This window comes from Pelophylax lessonae (genome assembly GCF_965119305.1).
Source record: "Pelophylax lessonae genome assembly, chromosome: 10".
NCBI lineage: Eukaryota > Metazoa > Chordata > Amphibia > Anura > Ranidae > Pelophylax > Pelophylax lessonae.
The window spans coordinates 84,549,621-84,568,556 of NC_138777.1; positions in this window are offsets into that span (position 1 = coordinate 84,549,621).

Here is an 18,936-nt window from a genome sequence, read left to right on the forward strand (position 1 = left end):
GCAGGTTATATGTGAACTATGGTGTTTGTGTCTTATCCTGGCGTATATTCCAAAACTCCTAGTATCTTCTCTAGCTTTGAAGAACAGAAAAAATAAGGTGACTGCAATTAGAAAATCTCTGGGCACACATCCTAATAGCTGACCTTATTAGGTATATTATAATATAACAATGGTGGCGAAAATCAATAGCTTGTTTCAAACATTATTAAATATATCCCAACCATAAATCAGACAGGTTTACTGCATACGTTTAATACAACTTTAAGGGGAGTGCAGGAGGGACATCTAGTGGTCTGTGGGAATTAGAACAACGTGAATGTCATAGACATTCTGGATAAACACCGTTGCCATGCCATCGCACAGGGGAGTTTTTTTCTGGAGAGAAATGAAACTACTAATGTGATGCTACCAAGCCAAAACATTCCCTATCACATCTGTCAATTTCATCCAATTTAACTTTTTTATAGAGACATAAAAATGTACATAAACCACTTGATCTCCAGGCCTGTTTCTGACACTTTTGTTTACATGTAAAAATCAGTCACTGTTTAAAATTGCCTGTGCAACAGCAACAAATGACTTAAATTTTACTATCAATAGGCGATGCTTTAAAAACCTTTACAGGTTACCACTTTAGATTTACAGAGGAGGTCTAGTGCTAGAATAACTGCCCATGATCTGATGTTCGCGGTGATACCCCACACGTGTGGGTTGATCACTGTTTGCATGTGCGCTGGACTGGCACGGGCTCTAGCCTTTGCTTGCAATTATGGGAGAATGGGGGCACTTTTTTTTTTTCGTTTAATTGTTAATTAATTTTTTTTTTTTTTTTTACAATGTTGCTTTCATTTTTTTTGGTCATTTTTATTGCTGTCACAAGGATTGTAAACATCCTTGTGACAGCAACAGGCATGTGACAGGTACTATAAAAAAAATATGTATGATAATAAATTGAACATACATTAGCAGAGCTTTAAACACCAATCAATTAGTGTATATAAAGAACCGAATGTATAATTTCACTGTGATGAAACAAAAAATCGTATCATTCAGATCACATAAATCCTATTGAGAGAAACTGGATATGTCATTCACTCTGACTATCAAGTCCATCAATATCTAGTGCAAATAATAGGGAAAAAAACATATACAGTCCACTAATTTCTTGCTGAGACGCAATCACAAAGTGAATGAGAAAATATTGGTGAGAGAGGTCCGTGTGGCTAGAAACAATCTTTAAATCTTAATTGAACCTTCACCACACCTCGTGGACGATCATCCCCACATGTAGGAAAACTCACCACGTATGAATGTAGTATGGGCTCAGTATAAGCAGATTTCGCGACACTGAATCCAAAGATATATGAGAAGTTCTCATCTTCTCCCTGCAGATTGGATCTCGCAGGGTGATATTATCAATTGGATCCAGAAATGAAATGAACAATTTATAGTGAGGTCTGTTTAGAAAGTTTATTAAGACAACCCATACATCCCCTTACACTATGCACTTACAAAGTAACAATTGGATGAAAGCATCAAAGCATAGCTGACCGAGCTATCACAGCCTACTATGTGATCACCGCTCTCCGTCCTGCGGTGTTCAGCAAGGAGGACAGTTCATCTCCGACATCCAGCAAACCGCTGCATTTTCACACTGATGCGATCACAGAGATCGCATTTAATTCGGAGCGCACTGCTCCTAAAATTACATGCCATGTCTGTGCGGTGCAAATTCAGCCATACAGTTTGTATGGCTGAATTCGCACTGCAATCACAGTGAACTCGCACAGGACCCTTTTTTGGTCCGCAGCAGAATCGGATCGCATGGTGGTTCACACCAGTGCGATCCGATTCTGTGTGAACTGTCAGATAGCACTGCGATATGCGATCTGAGCTGGGAGTGTCGTTAACTTTAAATTGACACCCCAGCGTATCGCATATGGCAGTGTGAACTGCCTGTGCTGCGGATGCGATGCGGGAACACGCAGATATATTCGCAGTGTTCCCGCATCGCATCAGTGTGAACCGGCATTGACAGTCTGTCCCTGCTCCACACAGCAAACCTCTCCCTGCACTGACAAAAGACAGAATATAGACAGTACACCTATACCAGTCCTTAACTACTTAAGCTCCAGGCCTATTTTTGACACTTTTTGTTTACAAGTTAAAATCAGTATTTTTTGCTAGAAAATTACTTAGAACCCCCAAACATTATATATATATATATATATGCAGTGGGTACGGAAAGTATTCAGACCCCTTAAATTTTTCACTCTTTGTTATATTGCAGCCATTTGCTAAAATCATTTAGGTTCATTCTTCTTCCTCATGAATGTACACATAGCACCCCATACTGACAGAAAAACACAGAATTGTTGACATGTTGCAGATTGCATTGTTGCAGATTTATTAAAAAAGAAAAACTGAAATATCACATGGTCCTAAGTATTCAGACCCTTTGCTCGGTATTTAGTAGAAGCCCCCTTTTGATCTAATACAGCCAGGAGTCTTTTTGGGAAAGATGCAACAAGTCTTTCACACCTGGATTTGGGGATCCTCTGCCATTCCTCCTTGCAGATCCTCTCCAGTTCTGTCAGGTTGGATGGTAAACGTTGGTGGACAGCCATTTTTAGGTCTCTCCAGAGATGCTCAATTGGGTTTAAGTCAGGGCTCTGGTTGGGCCAGTTGTTGTGAAGCCACTCCTTCGTTATTTTAGCTGTGTGCTTAGGGTCATTGTCTTGTTGGAAGGTAAACCTTCGGCCCAGTCTGAGGTCCAGAGCACTCTGGAGAAGGTTTTTGTCCAGGATATCCCTGTACTTGGCCGCATTCATCTTTCCCTCGATTGCAACCAGTCGTCCTGTCCCTGCAGCTGAAAAACACCCCCACAGCATGATGCTGCCACCACCATGCTTCACTGTTGGGACTGTATTGGACAGGTGATGAGCAGTGCCTGGTTTTCTCCACACATACCGCTTAGAATTAAGGCCAAAAGTTCTATTTTGGTCTCATCAGACCAGAGAATCTTATTTCTCACCATCTTGGAGTCCTTCAGGTGTTTTTTAGCAAACTCCATGCATGCTTTCATGTGTCTTACACTGAGGAGAGGCTTCCGTCGGGCCACTCTGCCATAAAGCCCCGACTGGTGGAGGGCTGCAGTGATGGTTGACTTTCTACCACTTTCTCCCATCTCCTGACTGCATCTCTGGAGCTCAGCCACAGTGATCTTTGGGTTCTTCTTTACCTCTCTCACCAAGGCTCTTCTCCCCCGATAGCTCAGTTTGGCCGGAAGGCGAGCTCTAGGAAGGGTTCTGGTCATCCCAAATGTCTTCCATTTGAGGATTATGGATTCCACTGTGCTCTTAGGAACCTTAAGTGCAGCAGAAATCTTTTTGTAACCTTGGCCAGATCTGTGCCTTGCCACAATTCTGTCTCTGAGCTCTTCAGGCAGTTCCTTTGACCTCATGATTCTCATTTGCTCTGACATGCATTGTGATCTGGAAGGTCTTATATAGACAGGTGTGTGGCTTTCCTAATCAAGTCCAATCAGTATAATCAAACACAGCTGGACTCAAATGAAGGTGTAGAACCATCTCAAGGATGATCAGAAGAAATGGAAAGCACCTGAGTTAAATATATGAGTGTCACAGCAAAGGGTCTGAATACTTAGGACCATGTGATATTTCAGTTTTTCTTTTTTAATAAATCTGCAACAATGTCAACAATTCTGTGTTTTTCTGTCAGTATGGGGTGCTATGTGTACATTCATGAGGAAGAAGAATGAATTTAAATGATTTTAGCAAATGGCTGCAATATAACAAAGAGTGAAAAATTTAAGGGGGTCTGAATACTTTCCGTACCCACTGTATATTTTTAGCAAAGACTCCGGAGAATAAAATGTCAGTCATTGCAATATTTTTTGTCACGTGGTATTTGCTCAGCGGTCTTTAAAACGCCATTTTTTGGGAAAAATAACGAAAAATCACATTTCACTGCATTTAAAAAAAACTAAACAGTAAAGTTAGCCCATTTTATATTGTATATTGTGAAAGATGATGTCATGCCAAGTAAATAGATACCCAACATGTTACGGATTAAAATTGCGCACAACCGTGGAATGGTGACAAACTACGGTCAATAGAAATCTCAATAGGCGACGCTTTAAAAATTTTTAACGGTTACCAGTTTAGAGTTAGAGTGTAGCTCTTTTTTTTGAAATTATCGCTCACGCTCTGGCGATCACGGCGATACCTCACATGTGTGGTTTGAACAGTGATTTAATTTGCGGCTCGACTTCCATATATGTTTTCTTTCGTGCGCGAGCTAACGGCGACCGGGCGGCTAAATTTTTTTTTTTTTTTTTCCTATTTTAATATTTTTTTAATTTTAACACAGGTTTTTTTTAAAAAAATCTGATCACTTTTATTGCTGTCACAAGCAATGTAAACATCCCTTGTGACAGCAATATGCAGTGACAGGTACTCTTTATGGAGGGATCGAGGGTCTAAAAGACCCTAGACCCCTCCACTACACTTCCATGTATTCAAAATTCTGAAAACGGCATTTTTGAATACACTCGCTTTTTGACACGTCAATACACGTGAACCAGCACACACTGATGTGATCACAGAGATCGCATGTAATTCGGAGCGCACTGCTCCTAAAATTACATGCCATGTCTGTGCGGTGCAAATTCAGCCATACAGTTTGTATGGCTGAATTCGCACTGCACTCGCAGTGAACACACACAGGACCCTTTTTTTGGTCCGCAGCAGAATCAGATCGCATGGTGGTGCACACCAGTGTGATCCGACTCTGTGCAAACTGTCAGATCGCACTGCGATATGCGATCTGAGCTGGGGGTGTTGTTAACTTTGAATTGACACCCCCAGCGTATCACATATGGCAGTGTGAACTGCCTGTGCTGCGGATGCGATACGGGAACACGCAGATATATTTGCATATTTCCCGCATCGCATCAGTGTGAAACCAGCAAAAATCGCTCGGTAATTGGTCTACAAAAGTCCTTTAAAGGACTGGTATAGGTGTACTATTGTTTGGTGTGCAGTATATAGGGGTGTAATACACTTATAATATACTTTCTAATATAGAAAGCATATTATAGTGTATTTGGGTACTGCAGAAATTTTGCATCCTTCGCTGCGTTAACTCTGCTACACACAGTGACAAAAGTTACTAGAAAATATTTTTCATAACTGGTGTGATAAACCAGTGACCCCCCAAAACGAAAGATTGAAGCGGGGTGTTATATAACAATATACTTTCATAATAGTGTATTTGGGTACTGCAGACATTTTGCCTCTTTCTTTGCGTTAACTCTGCTACACACAGTGACAAAAGTTACTGGGAAATTTTTTTTTATAACTGGTGTGATATACAAGTGGCCCCCCAAAACGACAGCGGCGGTGTTATATACCTTCTTCCACATATACTGCGCTTCTCTAGAGAATTTTGTCACAGGGTCATTTAAAAAATGAAAGGCAGAGGAAGAGGCAGGCCCTTCCACAGGGGTGGTAGGGGTAGGGCAGGAGCACCAGGCCGGAGCCAAAGTGGGAAGTTGCAGAAGGTGCATTCGATTACATCAAAGGATGCAGCAGACTTGGTTGAGTGGCTCACTCAGACTTCCTCTTCTGCACCCTCCTCATCCTCTCTATCTGCACCAAAGACACCACCACCATCACCACCATCATATACCCTCCGCTTAAGTCACAGGAATTATTTTCCGATCCATCACAAGACATTAACGATGCGCAGCCATTCTTGGCATCGGATCAGGAAGAGGAGGTAGAAACAGCCACCACTCAGCACTCTGACGACAGTACCCAGATCAGCCCAAGGAGGTTGGTCCCCTCTTTTGCTGCCTACTCCGAGATCTCTAATGTTAGTGGTGGGGAAGGTGACGTCGATGATGCAGAGGCAAAATTTCTGCAGTACCCAAATACACTATTAGGAAAGTATATTGTTATATAACACCCCGGCTTCAATCTGTCTTTTTGGGGGGCCACTGGTCTATCACGCCAGTTATAATACTTTTTTCTAATTGCGTTTGTCACTCTTTGTATTTGTAGTATCGCTGCAGAACCGCTCACCAGTCTCAATGCTGCACATTACAAATCCACTATAATATGCTTTCTATATTCATCCAGCATTGTGGCTTCTTCATCTTCCTGCTCCTGTTCCTCGACGGCTTGATCAATGACATGATGCAATGCACGCTCCAGAAAGAAGGCGTAAGGTACGATGTCACTGATGGTGCCCTGGCTGCGACTGACCAGTTTGGTGATCTCATCAAATGGCCGCAGAAGTCTGCATGTGTCGCGCATTAGCAGCCACTGGCGCGGTGAAAAAAACCCAAGCTCCTCAGAACCTGTCCTGCCGCAGAGTTCATTCAGGTAGTCATTAACTGCACGTTTCTGCTGGAGCAGCCTATCAAGCATATACAAGGTTGAGTTCCATCGCGTCGGGCAGTCACAAATAAGACGTCTGACAGGCAGGTTGTGTCGCCGCTGAATGTCAGCAAGGCGAGCCATGGCTGTGTAAGATCTTCTGAAATGGGCCAAGATTTTCCTGGCCTGCCGCAAGACATCCTGGACCCCAGGGTATTAGACAATGAATTGCTGCACGACCAAGTTCAGGACATGTGCCATGTATGGCACGTGTGTCATTTTGCCCTGTTTCAGCGCACTCAGCAGATTGCCACTGTTGTCGCACACCACTTTACCATACCAACTGTCAAATTGAGCGGTGTTAGCCATTGATCTGCCTGTGAACGCAAAGCTGAAAGGAGTGCAGAACCAGTGTGGCTCTTGGCTTCCAGGCACAACAGACGCAACACAGCATGGCAACGTTTCACCTGGCATGCCGAATAGGTTCTGGGGATCTTGGGCGGCACAGCAGAAGAGACGGTAGCAGCAGAAAAGGAGGAGTCAGCCGAGGAGGAGACGGAGGATGGAGTAGGAGGAGGAGAAGAAGAGGCAGGCCTGCATGCAATCCGTGGCAGTAAAACCAAATCTACACGGGTGCCACAGGTTAAATGCTTGACGGCCGTCAGAAGGTTCACCCAGTGGGCAGAAAAAGTGATATACCTTCCCTGCCCGTGTTTGCTAGACCACGTGTCTGTGGTCAGATGTATCTTGGCACCAACACTGTGTGCCAGAGATACATTCACTTGCCGCTGAATATGGCTATATAGCTCTGGGATGCTCTACTGCGAGAAATATTTTCTTCCTGGGACCTTCCATAGTGGTTTTCCAATGGCCACTAATTTTCAAAAGGCCTCCGAGTCCACCAGTTTATATGGCAGTAGTTGGTGGGCTATCAGTTCCGACAAGCCATCGGTCAACTGTTGGGCAAGAGGGTTATCCGGCATCATAATTTTTTTACGCTCAAACATTTGGGCCACAGAAGCCTGCCTTTTTCTAGAAAAACGTGAGGACGGCATGATGGAAGGTGGAGTGGAGGACAATTGTGAGGAGAGAGGAGAAGGAGTGAGAGCCTGGAGTGTGGCTTTGTGGGTTCTGACGGCGTTGCTCCCACTGGACTCGGTGATGGGAGTCCAGGTGCCTTCTTAGGCCCCTTTCACACAGGCGGACCGTTCAGATCCGCCTGTCCATTTTTTTGGCGGATCTGAACGGTTCCCGCATGCATGTCTATGGGGCATCTGATGTCAGCGGAGACATGTCCGCTGACATCCAATCCATCAAATCTGGACGATGGAAACCCTATTTTCCATCCGTCCAGCGGATCGTCCCTAGGTGTGTGTTGGGCTTACTGCGACTTATGCGTTGACTGTAAAGGCTTCAGCATTAGGGAACGCATAGACCGACAGGTGTCCGACTACATCGGGTTAACGGCCAATGTGAATGCTCTGAGAAGTGATGAACCCCTGGATTACTGGGTGGGAAGGCTTAACATCTGGTCAGAGCTTGCACAATTAGCAATGGAACTGTTGGCTTGCCCCTCGTCCAGTGTCCTGTCCGAAAGGACGTTCAGCGCAGCAGGGGGGATCGTGACCGATAAGCTCACTTGCCTAGCTCACGACAGTGTTGACTACCTCACATTTCTAAAAATGAATGAGGCATGGATCCCGGAGGAATTCAACATATGTGACCAGTAGACCATGTTTGATTCATATTCCTCATGACAGGCCACAAATATCCACCACCACCCATAACAATTCATGGTCCCTGTCTTAGGTAAATACAGCGGCATAAAAGGCCTTTTATGTCCATTGAATGCCTAATTGCAGTCTGTCCCAGCTCCACACAGCAACCTCTCCCTACACTGGTTTGTGAACCTATTAGCTAGCGACTTGTGTCACTATACAGTCTGTTCCTGCTCCACACACAACCTCCAGCCACAGAATACAAAGTTCTTTGCTGTCAGGTGGGCTAATTAGCCTGTGGGCTAATTTTTGGGGCCTGTACTGGCCGACACTTACTTCTGTATCCTGTGAATGCCTAATGTACCTCCAGCCACAGAATACAAAGTTCTTTGCTGTCACGTGAACGCCTGTTGGCTAATTTTTAGGGCCTGTACTGGCCGACACTTACTTTTTATCCTGTGAATGCCTGATTTTTCAGACTGGCATTGGAAGTCAATGGGTATGTAAACGTTCTGCTAAATCATGGAACGGATGCAGACCCATTTTACAGACATGTGAATGGACCCTATATGTATTTGACACGTATTTACCGGCTGCTGTCAGTTCTGGCTGATTTAGAAAAAAATATATATATTTTTTTGGCTGAAAAAAAAATATTTATGGCAACTTTTTCAAAGCAATACTTCTGGTATGTCAGTGTCCATGTTGTGTGACTATGTGTGCACAGCTAGTAAGTATTTTGTGGCTGCAAATATGAGGCTAACCCTAATCCAAGGGTTAGAGAGGCTGGATTCATCTTTTTTTCTGGATAGTGTAGGACCCACTGACAATGGGGTACTTTGGCGTAGTGGTGGGCTTGAGCACGATATGGCCATATGGTGGGACCAAATCCCCATTTTTATTTATGGATTGTCTCCATATTTGATAGCCTTTTCTTTTGCATGTGTGCGCTATTCTTTTTTAATATGCAAATATGACCTGGAGGTTTTTAATATTCTCCTGCCATTAAAGTGAATGGGGTCCGCCGCAAACTTGCGGTTCGCGAACATTTGAGAAAGTTTGCCAACCGCTCCGTCCGATGTTCGTCCATCATTAGTTCCTACAGCCAGTAGTACAGAAAACCAGATCATATTTGAAGGATACCAAACATCTTATACAGTATCGAAAAAACTTAAAACTTGATTCTGATGTTATCCAATTGGCTACAGCGAATGTAGCCAGTTTATACACTACACTTTATCAGCCTCCATATGGGCACTTAAATAGATGAGTGACCTTCAATGTCCACAGAGAAAATATATAAAGATATGTCTCAAGTACAGTCTTGAACATAACTACCTTTAGTATGACTCTTAATATTATAAGCAAATACAAGGACTATGGGAGTAAAATACTCTCCGAGCGCGGCCAATCTTTTTATGGCCCAATGGGAGGAGAAAGCCATTTATGAGAATCAACCCAGCCAGCTTCTCTTATATGAGAGATTTATTGATGATATTATCATCATATGGGCTGGTGACAAAGAAAGTTTACTACATTTTGGATAAAAACTTAGTTTGAATGACAAGAACATTACTTTGTCCTGGGAAATCAGTGAAGAAAAAAACTCTTTCCTTGATTTAGAAATATGGCATGAACAGGGTGTATTGAAAACAAAAACCTATTTTAAACCCATGGATAGGAAACGTTACCTCCCTATGAACAGCTGCCATCATATGCCTTGGTTGATAAACATAACACAAAGGCCAACTAATGAGATTGAGACGGTTATAAGAGTTCCTGTATTAAACAAAGGATCAATGAAGTCGGAAATATAGAAAGAGATTATCTTATTAATGGAGAAGATAGAAAGAAGAAAAAAGAGTTATCCCACCAAGAACCTTCCCTTATTTTTAATTACAATGTTCAACACAAATAACTTGTGAAGACCCCTTTAAGACAGAAGTGAGGGGATGGGCTGGTGCAGATAAATGGTGACAGGATGCCAACAAGGGCTCAGCCTGAAGAAGGACGCCACGCCTCTGAAACGCGTAGTCATAGCAACCAGGATTGTGTGGTGTGATGTCTGGAAGTCTTTCCTCTCTGAAGCCCATCTGCCTGTGGCCTCCATCAGCTCTCCTCCGCATCATTAGGCATGTGCGTGGTGCCAGTTGGTCCGGGCGCAGGCGCACTCCAATCTGCTCACCTAGAGTGGGATGGTATCACTCCCAGAAGTCTCGGTTTGCAGGATGCAGAGAGAGAGAGAGAGAGGATGGCGATCGGGAGTGCGATTGTCCACATGTTAGAGGTGTTGATGTCCTGGGTTTTTATCAATGTGCCTGAAATTCATCTTTTAAATGTGAGTGTATCTATTTACAGCCCTGTTTTTATCTACATTAAACGGTGCTATGCTAGGGTGGCTGTGCTCTCTCTTATTTTTTCTTTGTACTGTTTATTGTATCTATACTGAGGTGAGCGGCCATTGCACTTAATGTTGGATTCTATGTTGGGATAGTTCACATCAGTGACACTGTGTGATTGATTTGCATCACGTTTTGGATTACCACCGGCTGTTTAACATAATTTTCTGTACCTTCACATGGACTTTTTACATTGAACTCTATTTATTTATTGTATATGATCATTTTATTTTAGCTTATTGAATTCACTTGGATTTTTTTTCTTCATCACTGTATGATTATTTTTTTATTGCTTTATATCTGTATGTTATTAATTTGTGAGTGGGTTCTCACAGTTTCTTTTGAATCAGCGCAAATTTTTTTCACAGTTTTTGATTCTATTGGTATGTGGTGACACTACACAAAGTGGCAGCTTTTTTTCACGTTTTTTATTGTTTGATCACAGATACATCATACTTTAGTATTTATATTTACTTCACTGGTAGCGTATTGGTCATTTGTTTTTTATTTCTGTGGCTGTAAAGGTGTCACGTACCTGGTGGAAGGGCCTGACTTGATAAGGAAGGCCTCTCTTACATCTTTGACTCAAGGTCCCTGATAGAGCAAACAGGTGGCACAGGAGTATAGAGTGGCATGAGTGCCTAGTGTTATTGCTAGCAGCTGAGTTGAAGGGACTTTCAGAATCAAGCAAGGGGGAGACTGTCAGTGGATTGCAGTGGAGAAGGAGTGCCGTATGGTCACCAGTGAGCAGAGGACAGGAGCAGGCTGAGGCCGTCAGTAGATCGCAGCAGAGCAGAAATGCCAGATGGACACCAGTGGACATTGCAGCAGGCAGTCCAGCAGCAGCAGAGACAGGAGCAGAGTCAGACAAACCGGGTCATACACAGGCAGACGAATCAGGTGCAGATGCATAGACATAAGCGTGGTCAAATGCAAGCCAGGATCAAAGAAAGCAGAGTTCAGGAGAAGTCAAGACAAGCCAGGTCAGTAACAGTAATCAGAAGCAGAGTAACAGGTTGCAGGTATGCACAGGAATGCTGTAGACAAGACAGCACTGAAGCCTAGCACGGGCTCAGCTTAAATAGCCCTCTTGGTGCCAATGCAAGCAACAGATGCACGCACGTGAGCATCAGATGTTCGCAATTTCGCAGTTACACAATTTCTATGAGCATGAATAGAAATACGAATTAACCTGTGCCTATGCACAGGAAGGTGTCTAGAAGAGCCATTCTGTTTGCTGGAATGTCCTTCCTGACAAAAGGATAGAAGGGGTTAGCCTTATTTATGAAATTGTCTAGGAAGAAAAAAAGCATATACACCGTTCTATTTAGGGTAGAGACGGGTTAGAACCTGATCAGTTTTTTATTGTAGCTTATCTCCCTAATTTTCCCCATCTTATCAGACCCTGCAAAGGCTCCGAACCTTCCAACACCATTCTTGAGATTGTGTAAATGGGAAGGAGAGGATTGCTGGAACCAAATTATAAACATTTACCAACCTTCAAGAATATGTACTTTGATATTTTTAGGATTCAATATTTTTTATGCCTACAATGTTTATATTTAATATAAACATTTTATTTACATCCTAGTATAGCATTTTTTTCTGATCAGATGTGATTTAAAACACTAAACGGGTTATACATTTTTGGATAGGAATGTCCTTTAAGACAATGCTATAGATTTAGTTTTTTTATGCCGTATGTTAAAAAACTTTTGAAGTACATTTTGACGTACTTAGAAACTCTGATTGTATTTCCTATATACAGTAAAAATAGTGGTCAATTTATAAAAAAATTGCCGTGTGAATGTCTCAGCATTCATACAGCCAATGTGAATAATCCTGTAATGAGTCTAATATGTTTATTCTCTATGATCGGCAGCTCTATCTACTAACCATAATGCTGTATTTTTCCTAAAATACCTCAATCAGGAAAATACCATACTATGGGCAGTAGATAAAGCTGCTGATCATAGGAAATAAACATATTAGATACATTACAATGATGTATGTATGTATGAATGCTGTAAAATTGCATAGAAATTTCTTGTAAATTGAACCCTAATTGTAGTTTGCCTGAGCATAAATGTTTACATTTTTCTAGGGCGCAGGATCTGCCCAGTGATTCTGGAATAATCCTGGCCTTTGTGTACTGAGATTGTGGACTGTGGCAAAAGAAAAGCGAGCTGCAGACTCCCTTCCCTAATTCCAGCTGGAGCTATGAAGGGTTGTGGCACAGTCATAGGTGTGCGCACAGGGTGTGCCAGGTGTGCCCAGGCACACCCTAATCACCCTGTGCAGCACAGATTACCCCTAGTGCCCTGGCTCCCCTCCCCCTTACCCCCACAGCTCTTCCGGCTTCCCTCCTCTCCTCTCCAGCTGACTGTTGCTGTAGGAATGTTTTAGGATGAGTGGGGAAAGGGACTGGTAAATATATAATTTGCCGGCCCCCTCCCTTTCTGAATAAACATCATGAGTGATCGGTAGTGTGTGTTTGAGCTTTGGTGTGCACACCCTAATGCATTAGGCTGCGCACACATATGGGCACAGTCTCTTTACCGCTGTTCCCATGAAAGCTGCCTAAAACACTAAGGTTAGCAGCATTTTCATTGCAAGTGGCCCACCCAGGCTTGGGTGGTGCCTCGAGGAAGTACCATGGAACCCAGTTGAGGCTCTCCTGGGTGTTAAGGACAGGATTGCATTGCCATGGTGCAAAATTATGTACTGCTCTGACAAACACATTAGGTACTTGCAATGCCACAGTTAACGCTTTTAAGTAAAACCTTCTTTGGAGAGACCGTGTCACCGACCTAAACAATTTCAGGTAAAAGCATAATAAAAAATAAGGATTTTAAACAAATATTTTTACAGTTTATTTGTTTCTATAAATTATTTATTATTGACTTGCAATATGCCGCGGAATTGCTAACAAATTTAACTACTGCAGGAGCAGCCTATTTTCTATCACACAGCCCCCTTAATCATTGCATGGCATAGCCCTGTTCTCTTCTGGGGTTGTCAAAATACTGTCTGTGCTGGCCAAGCACCTCCACCTCCATACATAACCTTTTTTTTATAATGATCAGGAAGGAACAAAGAGAATGCAACAGAGTGTCTCTTGAGTCACAGTTCTGAGGCTGTTGGTGCTGCTGATATAAAATCCAAGATGGTGGAACCCAGTAGCAATTTCAGAGTTGTTGGATGTGTTCACAATGGAGGCTTTGACAGATAAACAACATGTTTGTATGTTAACAAGTATATTAAATGAATATATGATCTCATCTTCAAAGATTGTTGTTGAAATCAATGGTCTGATGACAGGGTCTCTTTTGTAAACAACTCTATTTGAATGTTTCACTTCAGTAAAGACAAAAAGTTGAAAAAAATACACATGTGTATGTGTCTTTCTAATTTTGACATCATTCTGCCATGCACAAACTGTGTGTGTGGGGATTTGGGGACAGTTTGCCTGAGGTAAGATGTCTGTCTGCCATTATGCCCACTGGAAGAATAAGAGACCAAGTTTTTCCCAATTATCACCTTTATATTATGGTTATAGACCAGCAGGGCCGGACTGCCCTAGCGGGATACCGGGAAGTTTCCCGGTGGGCCACCGGCCCTGGGTCCGCTTTAAGATGCGGCTGCTTTAAAGATGCGGCCGCTTTAAGCATCTACCGCGCCGCGGCCGCTTTAAACATCTGACCGCGCCGCGGCTGCGCTGGCCGCTGCAGCCCAGGCCCGGCCCCCGCTGCGCTCCAGTGACGGCGAAGGATGTTTCCTACGTCAGCCGCTATGAGCGCCATGACGTCACATCTGGCGGGAGCGGCTGTGCAAGTGTGCGGCTGTGGTCGTTCATCTGACTGACTGAAAGTAACTCTGCAAGATGGATGGTCACGGCGCCGATCCCTCCCAGAGCACACAGACGCCAGCAGCAGCAGCAGCATGATCGCAGGAGACTGAGAGTGACTGGAGGAGCGGAGGCGGAGCAGAGCCTGAGACAGCCAGCTGAGCCAGGTAAGAGTAAATGGGCTGGGGCCTGGGGGACCTGGACCTCTTGCATTTGGGGGGTGTCAGCATATTTTAGGGCCCCTACTAGTACTACAATGCTACCCCCTCCCCCTAATACAATGCTGACCTGCCATGCCATCCCCCCTGGGCCCCCCTCCCCCCTAATACAATGCTGATCCCCCCTCCCCCTAATACAACGCTGTTCCCCTCCTCCTAATACAATTCTAACCCCCCTCCCCCTAATAAAATGATGACCTCCCCCTAATACAATGCTGATCCCCCCCAAATTTAGGGGGAGGGAGGGGAAACAGCATTGTATTACATAGTTACATAGTAGGTGAGGTTGAATAAAGACAATAGTCCATCCAGTTCAACCTGTGTAGGTGTGTGTGGCTGTAATCATCTCACATACCCCTGAATGTTCTGATCCTTGAGATGTAAGTCTAAGAGTCTTTTGAAAGCCACCATACTACCCGCAGAAACCACCTCTTGTGGTAGAGAATTCCACAATCTTGTAGCCCTAACAGTAAAGAACCCCCCACGTTGCCTGAGGTTAAAACGCTTCTCCTCTAATCGCATTGTATGCCCTCGAGTCCTCATGCAATCCCTTCGAATGAACAGCTTTTTTTCTAAGCTGGGATCCCCATTAAGATATTTATAAATTGCTATCATGTCCCCCCTCAGACGTCTCTTCTCCAGGGAGAATAAATCGAGCGATTGTAGACGCTCTTCATAGTCAAGGTCCTCCAATCCCCTAATTAGTTTAGTTGCCCTTCTCTGGACTCTCTCCAGCTCCAACACATCCCTCCTGAGGACTGGCGACCAGAACTGGACAGAATACTCCAGATGCGGTCGGACCAGAGTTTTATAAAGTGGAAGGATTATAGTCTTATCTCTGGAATACATCCCTTTCTTTATGCATGCTAATATTCTGCTGGCTTTGGCAGCTGCCGCTTGACATTGCATGCTGTTGCCTAATCTATCATCAACCAAGACTCCCAGATCCTTCTCCATTTTTGATTCCCCCAGGGGTTCCCCTCCTAACGTGTATTGTGCTTTTATGTTTTTAGTCCCCAAGTGCAAAACCTTACACTTCTCCACGTTAAACCTCATTTGCCATGTCGTTGCCCACTCTGTAGTTTTGTCCAGGTCATTCTGTAGGATATCTGCTTCATGCTGTGCAGTTATTGCTCTGGCCAATTTTGTGTCATCTGCAAAAACTGATATCGAACTACTGATCCCGACCTCAATGTTGTTTATGAATAAGTTGAACAAGGTTGGTCCCAGGACTGAGCCCTGGGGCACCCCGCTTACTACCTCAGACCAGTCTGAGTATGCGCTGTTTATTAACCAGTATTAGGGGGAGGTCATCATTTTATTAGGGGGAGGGGGTTAGCATTGTATTAGGAGGAGGGGAACAGAATTGTATTAGGGGGAGGGGGGGATCAGCATTGTATTAGGGCCCCTAATAATTCTGACATCTCCTGTACCATGTCCGCACAGCCCCTGACATCTCCTGTACTATGTCCGCACAGCCTCTGACATCTCCTGTACCATGTCCGCACAGCCCCTGACATGTCCTGTACCATGTCCGCTCAGCCCCTGACATGTCCTGTACCATGTCCGCACAGCCCCTGACATCTCTTGTACCATGTCCGCACAGCCCCTGACATCTCTTGTACCATGTCCGCACAGCCCCTGACATCTCCTGTACCATGTCCGCACAACCTCTGACATCTCCTGTACCATGTCCGCACAACCTCTGACATCTCCTGTACCATGTCCGCACAGCCTCTGACATCTCCTGTACCATCTCCACACATCCTCTGACATCTCCTGTACCATGTCCGCACAGCCTCTGACATCTCCTGTACCATGTCCACACATCCTCTGACATCTCCTGTACCATGTCCGCACAGCCTCTGACATCTCCTGTACCATGTCCGCACAGCCTCTGACATGTCCTGTACCATGTCCGCACAGCCTCTGACATCTCCTTTACTATGTCCGCACAGCCTCTGACATCTCCTGTACCATGTCCGCACAGCCTCTGACATCTCCTGTACTATGTCCGCACAGCCTATGACATCTCCTGTACCATGTCCGCACAACCTCTGACATCTCTTGTACCATGTCTGCACAGCCCCTGACATCTCTTGTACCATGTCCGCACAGCCCCTGATGTCCTGTATCATATGCTCACAGCCCCTGATGTCCTGTACCATGTCCTCACAGCCCCTGATGTCCTGTACCATGTCCTCACAGCCCCTGACATTTCCTTTACCATGTCCCCACTTTTACCACTTTTAACTAGAATTTGCTCTTTTTATGTATAAAGCCCTATATGCTTTCATATCTATCTTATCTGTATATAATACACTCTTCAAATTTGCTTTAAAATGCATGGTTTTCCTTTATGAACAATAAAATAATGGCGTTACTCTGTTGGGCTGGTATAATAATGCTATGGGGCTGGTATGACATTTTTTACAGGGCTGAATTTTATTCCCAGTCCGGCCCTGTAGACCAGCCATTCTCAGCCAGTGTTCTGTGGATTGCTAGGTGTTTCTTGAGCTACAGTGAATTGACCTCCCATTTGATGTTCCTGCACAGTTTCGAGGCCAGCACCAGATGGTATAGCCAGCTTCATGACACCAATAATATTTTTATTTGTAAGGGTAGCATTGTGACCATCACTGTAAAAGGGTATTCTTCCTATTCCGGCCATTGTTGAGGCATTTTTTCAACTTGCCCCCAATGAATTGGTTTTAGCAGGGGTTCCCCAAGACCAAAAAATGTTTTCAAGGTTTCCTTTGGCGTAAAAAGGTTGAAAAAGGTGTTTTGAAAACTGTAGCACAATAAGGCTTCTTTCATACGGGCCTACCAATCTGTCCACTCATGCAAAGGGCCATTTTTATCCACGCGGATGCACAGATGTTCTGTGCAGACTCATGGAGGCAGCTTGCTGCATGCACCACGAAGTGTACATCTTGTGGGTCCAATGCATGCATTAGGATGCGGAAAAACTGTGTTCTATTCCGTGTATCAAATCCACATGGATCTACAGTCAGGGATGAGCTTGGAGATCTATGCAGGTGGCTGCCTATCATTGATTTGAACAGGTTGCCTGCACAGGTCTGCATAGAACACTTGTGCATCCCTTACAGGTGAAAACAGACCTTTATATGTGTGTACAGATCGGTACGTCTGTGTGACTAAGCCCTAAAGTAGAAAATGTCTTTAGGTTCATTGGCTGTTACAGCAATGAACAGTATTTGCAATAATCCTTAACCACTTATGGACCCCCCGCCGCAGATGTACTGAGACAGTCAGCCCCTCCTGCGCAAACCGACGTAGCTGTTGTCAGTCGCGCTCCCACCCCCACTCGGCAGCAGGGACTCTGATGCATGGGGCCGGCGGCTCCGATTGCCGCTGGGCAACCACGATCATTCCCCGCTGAGAGAGAAAGACGGTCAGCTGTTGTAAACACAGCTGGCCGTTCTTCCCTCTGGACTGATCACAGAGCACCTGTGATCCTTCTATGTAGGATCACAGGTCTCTGTGATCATTTCAAAAGCCCCCCCCCCCCACAGTTAGAATAACTCCTCTAGGCTTACATTTAACCCCTTGATCACCCACTATGTTAACCCCTTCCCTGCCAGTGTCATTATTACAGTAACAGTGCATATTTTTAGCACTGATTACTGTAGTAATGTCACTGGTCCCCCCAAAAGTGTCAAAAATGTCAGTCAGTTAGGGGTCCGATCTGTCTGCCGCTATGTCGCAGTCCCGCTAAAAATCGCAGATCGCCGCCATTACTAGTAAAAAAACGAACTAAAAATGACATAAATCTTTAGTTAGTAAACGCGATAACTTTTGCGCAAACCAATCAAAATACGCTTATTGCGATTTTTTTTAACAAAAATATGTAGCAGAAAACAAATTGGCCTAAAATGTTAAAAAAATTTAGATTTTTGTATTTTTTGGGGGGAATGTTATATAGCAGAATGTAAAAAATATGTTTTTTATTTTTTCCGAATTGTCGTTTTTTTTGTGTTTATAACGCAAAAAATAAAAATTGCAGAGGTGATCAAATACCACCAAAAAAAAAGCTCTATTTGTTGGAAAAAAAGGACATCAATTTTATTTAGGTACAGTGTCGTATGACCGCGCAATTGTCTGTTAAATTAATGCAGCGCCGAATCACTAAAAATGGCCTGGTCATTAGGGGGGGCCAATCCTTCCGGTCCACAACTGGTTAAAATAATACAGGAAACTATTATATGCAATAGTTGCTTTAATTGAAAAACAAATAGACTGTAACATAATGAACAAGAGTTTACATATACTTTATAGAAATAACCATGTGCTTCGTTTATGGCTGCTTGTGAACTGCCTCATTTCCTG